This window comes from Lactuca virosa, chromosome 5, assembly GCF_052849685.1.
Source record: "Lactuca virosa cultivar CGN04683 chromosome 5, Lactuca_virosa_CGN04683_v6, whole genome shotgun sequence".
NCBI classification, from domain to species: Eukaryota; Viridiplantae; Streptophyta; class Magnoliopsida; order Asterales; family Asteraceae; genus Lactuca; species Lactuca virosa.
Genome location: NC_136430.1, coordinates 3,639,155 through 3,650,149, shown reverse-complemented (window position 1 = coordinate 3,650,149; position 10,995 = coordinate 3,639,155). Strand labels below are relative to the sequence as shown.

General features: G+C 38.1%; 1 non-coding gene across 1 annotated transcript; it reads right to left on the bottom strand.

The window, feature by feature from the left end:
* Positions 1 to 10,670: 10,670 nt before the first annotated feature.
* Positions 10,671 to 10,777, bottom strand: LOC145118053 (small nucleolar RNA R71). The gene has a single exon (XR_013713037.1). It is a non-coding gene; the product is annotated as a small nucleolar RNA R71 (small nucleolar RNA).
* Positions 10,778 to 10,995: the final 218 nt, after the last annotated feature.

The following is a 10,995-nucleotide window of genomic DNA, read 5'->3' as shown; positions in this document are numbered from 1 at the left end:
TTGATGTTGTTGCAGTGGATTCAGTAAAGATGGGAGTTGATTGCGCAACAGAGATCCGGGGTTGCGAAACTCCCACAGATATGTTCGGACACGGAGTAATCGTGACAGGTGTAGTAGTAGTAGAAGAAGGTGGAGAAAAATCCTGGAAAAAGTCATCTGTTAATGGAACAGAAGTTGGCATAGAGAAAGATACCTCAGGATTCGTTTGAGTAGGAGTTGGATGCGAAACCATAGGTTGGGAAGTCGCAACTGTGTCTTCTTTATCATGTTGGACTTGCTCAGGTATGCGAACATCGGGGATGGTGTTTGACTGCGAATCCTCCTCATCGCTTGGTGTAGGAGTCCTTGGCTTGCGAGCGACTTACTTAACTTTCTTCATCTTTGGAGACTGAGCAAGTTCGGAGGGTCCAACCTTCCGTTTTCTTTTACCCCCTTTCTTAGGCTTATCAGCCTCATCTAAAACCTTTTGCACTGCAGTAGTTAATGGGCGAGGACCAGATGCCGATTGTCTGCGATAGGCAATGATAATTTCACTTTCAGCTGGAACGTTACGAAGCATCGCCTCTGGAATGGAGCCGATAAATGCGAACCTCGAGCTATCAGAGAAAATGACATTTAAAGTATGAAATATTGGAATTGCCGCAATCACCGAACCCTCTACCATAGGAATATTGAGGCGATCGATAGCTCTCTGAATAGCAATTGCCCAAAAACGAGCACAAGATATCTCCGAGTGAAGAGAGACAGAAATAGTACTTTGGACCAATTGAGCCCAAAGGACTGAGCCATAATCTAAGTTGACTCCAGAATAAACACCATGGAGGATAGTAAGAACGAGCTTACTTGAGCTATCGGAGCCCGTGGTCCTCTCTGAAAAACTCTTGAAAATTAGGGTAAATAACCCATTCCACATAGGAGGAACATTGGGCTTTTTAAACTTTGATAGAACAGCTAGATACTCCCTGTAACCCATCTGGTAGAACATCTCAAGCATGGCAGAAAAGGATATGGATTTTGGTTCAATCAAATCCCTAGATAAGTGAAATCCTAGTAAATGACTGAATCGTGACTTGGTGATAGAGGTTTGCTGATTAACAAGCTCAAAATAGATGGCCAAATCATTCTCTTCATAATGTGAAGTTGAGTAAGCCTTGAATAGAAGAGACAAAGGAACGTGCTATGTTTTTTAAAGAGCGGTAGCCAAGGGAGAATGTCTGAGGCACTAGATCAGCGGTTGTAGAAACGCATCATACTTGGATGGATCAAGGTCCAAGATGAGATTCTGGTTAGCCTTGATACCAAGCAACCCTGACGAAGCAGTCGGACCAACAGCAGATGAAGTGTCTGATGAAGTTTCCATTGAAATCGGTGGAGAAGACGATGAACAGTAGAGAGAGAAAGCTTTGCTTGCGCTGAAAGTATGAATTCTTTGAAAGTGGTGAATAGAAATGACACTTTGAATCTCCTTATATACGTAATTAGTGGTGAGAGAAAACCGGCGGTTGGCGCTCCATTATCCCTGAAAAAGCGCCTAAAAAAACATGAAAAGTTGACGTGTGACAGGCGTGTGTCAGGCGGCGTGATGTCAGCAAAGTTTAAAATTTCCACGCGCCATTATCGCAATCTTATCCCTTAAGTTTCGTGTTTTATGTTATAACCTTTCGTACTAGATCGCCATTTTCTGAACTCCAAATCTGAAAGTAACAATTAGAACTACAAACCAGACTTTTGGAAAATCACAACGAGTTCGTGCAAGAGTGTGCCAAAGATAAAGAAATAAAGCAAGATATCTAAGGAATTCTAGTGATGTCAATAAAGACATGAAACAGTTGGATCCCGGACAACGATCTCTTCTTTCTTTTCAATAAGGATTAAGGGTGGCTTCATCTTCAACCAAACTCCGAAACTCAACATAAGTACGAACGTTCGGAAGAAGTACTTGTCTGACCAGTGTAACCATAAGAACAAGTATGCTTTGGAATTAATTTGAGTGGCTGGATAATTAGAGAAATCTCAAGAAAAATAAAAATTGGATCTTATGGGAGGAAACGTCTAAGGTTTAGAACGTCTCAGTAAAATCTTGCAAAAATAAAAATAGATTTCAAGGTACAAACCACGAATGTGGATATTCGTTAATTCCATGGTGATAAATCTAAAACATGTTACTTGTTCACCGTTAATTTTGAGATAGGAATTGAATTGTGGGTTTCACTCAATTCGTGGTGATAACGAATTTAAGATCATAAACACAGAAGTTGTGTAACCATAAACCTCAATGGTAATTTCTGAGAGTCTCAAGGGTTACGAATGTGAAAACGAATGTGATGGAGAAGTATAGGAGGTGGTTCCGATGAGAAATGTACATCTGCTACGAAAGAACGACCAAGCAGTTAACTCTTAACTCAATATGAGAAGAGTAAGGTAGCTCATTGACTTATGTGAATTGTTAGCCTGATTGGGAAGAAACGATTGGTATTATCAATTCATTAAGACTTCAAGCATAGAGTGTCAGAGGCTACAGATAACATCCATCAGCATGCTTCTAGGGACACCTAACTAGGCAAAGATTAGGAATTAAATACCTGCCCCATCATCCGTAATTGAGTATATCATGATATGTTCCTTCAATCCTGCTCAATTATCTATTATTTTTGGTATTTTATTATTTAGTTGAAAAAGATATAAAAATAGAAAATATTTTTGTATTTTTTATTTTTCTGAAAGTGAAAATAAAAATAGAATTTAAGAAAAATATTTTTGTAATTTTAAGTTTTTTCTAGAAAGAAATAAAACGGAAAATAAAGAAAATATTTTTGAGTTTTTGATTTTCTGAAAAATAAATAAAAACAGAAAATAAAGAAAATATTTTTGAGTTTTAGATTTTCTGAAAAATAAATAAAAACAGAAAATAATAAAACCGAAATTACAAGTGTACAAAAATCGAAGTAAACAAAATATACAAAGGATACATGAAGTTCCGAACCTCCAAATGAACAGTGGACTACGAGTTGCTACGAGTGTTCGTGGATGAACAGTAGACTACAAATGAACAGTGGACTACGAATCACTACGAGCGTTTGCGGATGAACAGTAGACTACGAATTACTACGAGCGTTAGGACCAATTCGCAACGAATTCTTACAAACTACGAAGGTAGTTGTGGAACGGATTCATCTTCCATCATTCCCAAGCCTTGTAGTATTCTATTAAAGGTTTGTTCAGGTAAGGCCTTCGTAAAGATATCAGCCAGTTGATCAGCAGATCTCACGAAGTGAATTTCAACATTGCCATATTCTACATGATCCTTAATGAAGTGATACCTCAGTGCAATATGTCTAGTCTTGGAATGTTGCACTGGGTTGTGGTCGAACTGCACTTTCATAATCATAATATAAGGGGATTCGCTTCATATTTATCCCATAATCCCTTAACTGAATTTGGATCCAAATGACTTGCAAGGTGCATGAGGCAACTGCAATATACTCAGCTTCAACAGTCGATAGTGAGACACAAGTTTGCCTTTTGGATTGCCAACTGACAAGTTTGCCGTCAAGAAATTGACATCCTCCCATGGTACTTTTTCGATTAATACCGCATCCACCAAGATCAGCATCTGAGAATGCTTGCACAAAGAACCTTGAGCTAGAAGGGTACCAAATTCTGAGCGAGGATGTTTGTTTAAGATATCTTAAGATATTCTTAACAACAGTCATGTGAGGTTCGCGAGAATTTGCTTGAAACCTGGCACAATAGCAAACAAAAACATAATGTTTGGATGACTAGCAGTTAGATACATCAATGATCCTATCATTTTTCGATATAGAGTCATATCAACTGCTGTTTTTCCAAAGACGGTGTTAGCTTTGTTCCGAATGCCATTGGAACCTTCACTTTCGAATCTCCCACCATTCCGAACTTTGCAAGTAAAGCCTCCTGATTTATGAATATACCCTCGTGACTCTGTCTAATATTCAAACAAAGAAAAAAGTTAATCGGACCCATGGAGCTCATCTCAAACTTAGTTTCCATAAACTTTCGGAACTCAGCAGTTAAACTGGGATTAGTTATTCCGAAAATGATATCATCAACGTAAATTTGGACGATCATCAGATGGTCACCATCTTTCTTGCGAAAGAAGGTTGGGTTGACCGAGCCTTGTTTAAACTTATATTTTTTTAATAATCTAGTGGGAGTTTCATACGATGCTCGTGAAGCTTGCTTCAAACCATACACAGCTTTATCCAACATATAGTAGTGGTTCAGATATTTCTCGTTTACGAACCCTGGTGGTTGTTCCACGTAGACTGATTATTTTAATTCCCCGTTCAGAAAGGCACACTTGACGTCCCTTTGATAGACTTCAAAGTTCTTGTGAGCTGCATATGCCAGAAAGATGCGAACAGACTCCAGTCTTGCAACTGGTGCAAAATTTTCCTCGTAGTCTATCCCTTCCTCTTGGCAATACCCTTTGACTAATAACCGAGCCTTGTTTCATATCACATTACCCTATTTGTCAAGCTTATTACGAAACCATTTTAAACCTACAACAGATACATCCTTCGGACTTGGAATAAGTCTCCAAACCTCATTACGTTAAAACTCATTGAGCTCCTCCTGCATATTTTGCACCCAATCAGAATGACCGAGAGCAGTTTTGACATTTTTGGGATCAATTTTGGAGATAAACGAATGGAACATGCAAAATTCCACTTTGGAAAATAATGCAGTTTGCTTCGCTTTTTGTTGAGCTCTCGTAAGAACTCCAGAAGATGCTTCTCCGATTACTTGTGTTTTAGGATGATCTCTAGTCCATTTGGTCAGTGGAGGTAGTTCGGATCATAGGAAGGATCTAGTTCAGCATTCACGTCTTCAAATTCTGACTGAACATCGGAATCATCATTTTCATTCTCATTCCCCCCCCCCTTTAATGATGGATTTGGCTCATCGTTCAGAACGGGATTCTCCCTTGTATTGGACTTTCGTGGTTTACTGGAGGAGATGAATGCTCCCCCTGAACATGTGTGCTAGAGGTGGGTGTAGAAGCGAAACACTCCCCTTGAAGTGGAGCATTCGTATCTTATGGTTGAGATGGAATATCAGAGTCTTTCGGACTTGGGGGCTCTTTTTCAAGATCCTTCGCAGCATCATCAATGATCTTCCTGAGATCGTCTTCCTTGTTATCTGTTTTTTTGGATTCTGAAGAAATCACCTTTTCTTACTCATCAAAGAGGTTCATGAACTCGTCATAGAGATTTGAGAGAGGAATAGTCATTAGATTTGTTACTGGAAAAATATCCTCAGATTGACAATCTGATTGCTGATACGTCTTTAGATATGAATCATCGAACATGACATAGTACTTTCTTCAATCCTCTTGGATTTCTTGTTGAGAACCCTGTATGCTTTTGAAGTCAGAGAGTACCCTAAGAAGATTCCTTTGTCTGCTTTCACATCAAACTTGTTCCTTTGCTCCTTTGAATTGAAAATGAAACACCTGGTACCAAATACATGAAAGAACTTACATTAGGTTTTCGTTTATTAAGAACTTCATAAGGGGTGATGGAGAATCTTTTATTAAGGAGAGATCGATTATGAGTAAAACAGGTTGTGCCAATAGCTTCTGCCCAGAAGTAAAGCGGCAAGTTCACAAATGATAACATGGTCCTTGCAGCTTCGCATAGAGAATGGTTTCATCTTTCAACAACTTCGTTCTATTGGGGAGTGTAAGGAGCCAAGAAGTTGTGAGCAACTCCCTTTTCAGTAAGGAATTCTTTAAACACATGGTTTTTGAACTCCGAACCATTATCACTGCGAACATTCCGAACTAGCTTTCGCAGTTGAAGCTCGATTTGTTTGATAAAGTCCTTAAGCTTGGAAGTGGCTTTTGATTTCTATTTAAGAAAATAAGCCCATGTAAATCTGGAAAAATCATCAACAATGACTAATATGTATTTGTTACCACCAATACTCTCGATGGTTGATGGACCACAGAGATCTATATGCAATAGCTCAAGTGGCTCGATGACTTTGGTGTTGATTATTGTTGAATGACTCTTCCTGCTTTGCTTCCCGAGTTCGCAGGTGTCACAACTAGCATTTTAGCTAGGAAATTCTGTACTCTTGTAAACATTATCTACTGTAAACTCGTAAACCCAAATTCATGTTGTGCTTGAAATTCAACCCACTTACATGAAACTTAACTTTTTGGGCCATAATGGGCCTAAAATGGATTGGTTTACCTTAATGGGCCTTGTTGGGTCATAACAAATCCAATAAGCCCTAATGGGCCGTAAAACTCATTCTTTTATGCAATTTGGGCCGTAAACTACCCAATAGGGCCAATGGGCCGAAAAACCATTAATTTGGGCTCCATATTATGGACTCTAGCACAAAAGTCCTAAGCATTTCCTTCCTTTCTCTCTCTCTCGGCCCAACTACAAAAAAGGGGAAAAAGAGTTGACTTTTAATGGTGCCACCTCATAATTGTACATAGGGTATCCATGCATCCTTTTCATGTTCCCATGCATGTCAACTCATCTCTCTCTCTCCCCTCTCCCCTCTTCTTGTTTCGGCCGAAGACACACAACACACACACATTACAGAAAAATTCTCTCCATTTCTCTCTAAAGCCATCTCCTTCCTTCCTTCAAGGAAATCTCGAAAATTTGGCTTGGATTCAAGGGTTTTCAGCAAGTGTTGTCAATCTTTGTTTGTTTGGTTTGGACGAGTAATTTAGGGTTTTTTTATGGTTTGTTTTTCCTTTTTATTACGTGTCTGTTTTAGTCTTTTCAGAATTTGGATAAAGGGTTTGCAAACGAAGAGTCTAGAGAGTCGTTTCATAGAAGCATCGAGTCTAGGCGATCGAGAATGGAGTTTAAGTATCGAGTACGGTTTTAGAGAGGGTTGAAGAGTGCGTAGATACTGAAGAAGAGAAGGGCATAAGTGTTTTTTTATGATTACTTCAGCACACCAGAAGCCGGATTTAAAGCAGAATATATTTTCATTACACAGCGATGGACTCGCCGAGTGCACATACTAACTCGACGAGTCCCAGTGTGATTTCACGATTTCTGCCTTTTCCCGCTCCTACTCGACGAGTCATCATTCCACTCGACGAGTTGTTTATCATTGCACCTCTAAAGTTACTGATTTGATGCTATTTTATACGCCGCTTGACTGCATTATCTTTAAGATTGATTCCTGGAACTTTCCAAGGGATTTTCTTGCATATTTGGAGCTAACCATACGAGATTTAACACCCAAGACATGGATGAGTTGTTCCCATGTTTAAATTCAGCTGAAGATGGAGCTTTAAATGAAGAAGATCAACCTCGCAACTACTATCCCAGGGGAGTCTGTTCCAATTCGCTCTTTACTTTTATGTTCTTTATCATGCATAACATGCAATGGGGACATTGCATAAATTAAGTGTGGGGTAGGGGGTTGGTTACATTAGTTAAAATTTTAGTTAAATTTTGAAAAATTTGAAATTTTTGCATAAAATTGCTAGGCTAAATTAGAAAATTTGGTAAAAAAGCAATTAGGATTCCATGCTAGTGTTATGTTTGATGATTGCATGAAGACCCAAATGTTTAGTTGAGCCTATATACGTTATAGTGCATTTGTGGCCCCCTTTATTCTAGTGAAATCATGGGACAAAAATATAACCTCGCTTAGTTTGAGGGATGCAACAAGTTTAGCATCGTGTACCAGAAATGTATCCAGGAAAATTTTATCTTTAATCAATAATGGTTGAAGTTGAGCGCCCTTGCTTAAGCATGTAGGTATTGAGTGAAAAAAAAGTGAGTTACATGTGAAAAAAAAGAGAGAGAATTACAAGAGAAGTTGTAAGAATTTTGGAGCAATTAAAGTGAAGATCAAAAGATCAAAGTTCAAAAGAGGAAGATATCAAAAACCAAAAGTTGGTGAATTCAAAGAAATAAAGATCAGGTTATCAAGGAAGTGAAGAATTCTAAAAATAGCTCCATAGCGGTATCGAAAATTTGTAATTTTCTAGTTATGTATGCTTGGGTTGCTCAACCAAAAATACCTTGAGGCTAGGAGGTTTTCTGCGGATGGATTCGGAGGGATGCATAAAATGAGCATTGTTCAAAAGAAGTGGGCGAGTGTTTATGAGGATTGTGAGTATTTAGAATTGAGGACGGTTCTTAGGAAAAAATTTAGACACAAATGCATACGTTGCAGTCTTGACATAATGGCTGGGTTTGATTGGGATTGTCTTATGAAATATTAGTGTGCTAAAATTCAGTTTTGCTTGGGGGAAAGCAAAAGTCAAGTGTGGGGTATTTTGATATGTGCATATTTAGCTATGTATTTAGTATAGATTTTCATTATTTATTAGCTAATTATTTACATATTATGGACAAAAGGTACTTAATAGTGTTCAAATTGTATTTTCAGTCCAAAAGATATGCTCGGAAGCAAAAGGAAGCACGAGAAGCAGTTGGAAGTTCGGGAGTTGAAACAAAGAAGAAAAATGCCAAAAACAAGAAGGACTCGGCGAGTCAAAGCTTGACTCGACGAGTTGGATCGAAGATTCGAGAAGCTCTAGAAGTCCTTGCCGTACACGAATTTTTAATGAGGGACTCGACGAGTTGGGACCTTGACTCGACGAGTCACCTTTGTTTCCAGGAAATTATAAATAGGGACTTTGAGATCGAGATGGGAACTTCTCTGGAACCCTAGGAGGCTCAGATTGCGATTAAAGATACTGCTAGATCGAGAGAAGTTTAGGAATCAAACCTAAGTTCGATTTTGAAGAGGATTTAGGCAAATTCTAATTCATTCTTAGTTAAGATTTTGATTGAATCATGTTTGAACTAATTGAATTCGTTTTTGAGTTTGTTTTTACTGCAATTATGAACTAAAACCTTTATATTCTTTTTAGGGTAGATGATTTTGTGAATATGGATTGATTTTATGGTTAGAATTAATTTTAATTGGTGATATTGTTTTGCTAAGCTTGTTAAAGAACCTCATAGATTAATAACAACTATTTTCTGTTAATAAATCAGTAATTAAGTTGTACGAACATCTCTTAGTTATTAATTTCATATAATTTATGTGACCACATAGTTATATGTCTAGGAATAACGAATGTGAAACTAGAATTAACTAGAAACTAGGTAAATTAATACGTGAGCTTGTGTGATACACCATCAACAAGAGGTTAGTTGAATCACCAATTCAATTAACCATTACAAGTCTTACTTAACCCGAATTAATTAACTAGGGAACTTATTAATTTATACAACTGGCCACTGCTTGAATTAATCTGTTTTCTAAGGATTAGCAATAACGAACGTGAACCTAATCATCTAAATCGGTAGCCAATGAAAAATTAATCCGATATATTTACCATAAAATCAACCATAGGATCAAATGAATCGAACCTAGACAGAAGTCCTTTTTATCATTGAATTTAGTTGCAATTTAATTGTTTAGCTGCTTAATTAAGTGCTAGGTAAGTTTTAGTTAAGTTTCTAGTCTTGTAAAACTAGAGAAACCCCTCCTATTTTATTATTTGTTTTAGATAATATTAGTAATTAGTTTAATTTCCGTTCCCTGAGTTCGATACCCTACTTATTTAACTATACCACAATTGATAGGTCCACTGCCTTTGTGTGTCTAATTCGTAAGTGAAAAGTAGGATAAAACTTAGTTCGTTTCACACACATCAAGTTTTTGGCGCCGTTTCCGGGGAACGGTTCAAAAATTAACTCTAATTTCTAGTTTTATCGATCCTTTGTGTGAGAATTATCTTGCACAAAGTCATTTTTTTAGTAAATTAGTCATTAGTTAAAGTTTTAGTAGTTTTCTGTTTTTAGGATTATTATTAAAAAAATTTCTGTTTTTAGCCTTGAACTCGCCGAGTGCAATCAAAGCTACTCGACGAGTCCATCGCTGAAACTCAGTTGCGTTTTTATTTTATTTTTGTTCTTTTTACGTGTGTTTTCTGTTTTAATTGTAGTTCGTTTATGACCAGAGGAGGAGGTACACCTTTGGTTACACCACTTGAAGACCCAGAAGCAACTTTGAAGAAAAACAAGGGCAAGACCGTAGGAGAAACCGCAATATCAAAGAATTCGCCATTGAAGAATCTCAAATCTGTTTTTAGTAAGAAAAAGGACAAGAAAGTGGGAGAATCCAACAATTTTTCTGAAGCGAACGAAGACCCAAACAAGGACGATATCGTGTACGAATCCGAAAAAGAAGAAACCGACTCCGAAGAAGGAAGCGATTTAGAAGGCGAATTAGCTAACCCCATAGCTAACATCGATGAAGTTCCCATGGGTGAATGGAAGAAGAGAATACGTGACGATACCGGACCGGGACTACTGCAACCCATCATTCCTGCAACTACCACCTTTGAACTTAAAGGCCACATACTTGCTCAACTTAAGGAGATTCCATTCTACGGGAAGGATCATGAAGACACATACAAGCATCTTAACGAAGTCAATGACATAGCCGACTACTTCAATGTCCCTAATATGGCTCGCGACACTGTCTTGCTTCGTATGCTACCTGTCACATTCAAGGGAGCTGTAAAGGATTGGCTGAAATCACTTCCCCCAGGATCCATCACTACATGGGCTAAAATGAAAGAAGATTTCATAGACCAGTTTTGCCTTCCTTCAAAAATAGCCAAGTTGAAGAAAGCCATAGCTAATTTTGAACAACAAGCTGGAGAGTCACTATATGAGGCGTGGGAAAGGTACAAAAGATTACTGAGGAATTGCCCACATCACGATCTAAACAACCAACAAGAAGTCTCCATTTTCTATGATGGAGTAAATGTGACAACTAGGCAACTCCTTGATTCGCAAGGACCACTCACGAAGAAAGCACCCCCGGTAATAAAGGCCCTAATTGAAGAATTTTCTAAGCACTCTAGAGAATATCATAACCCAAGGAACGAACTGAGTCGGGGGGAGGTGAACTCAGTTAATGATAGCATGGCATCAATGATGG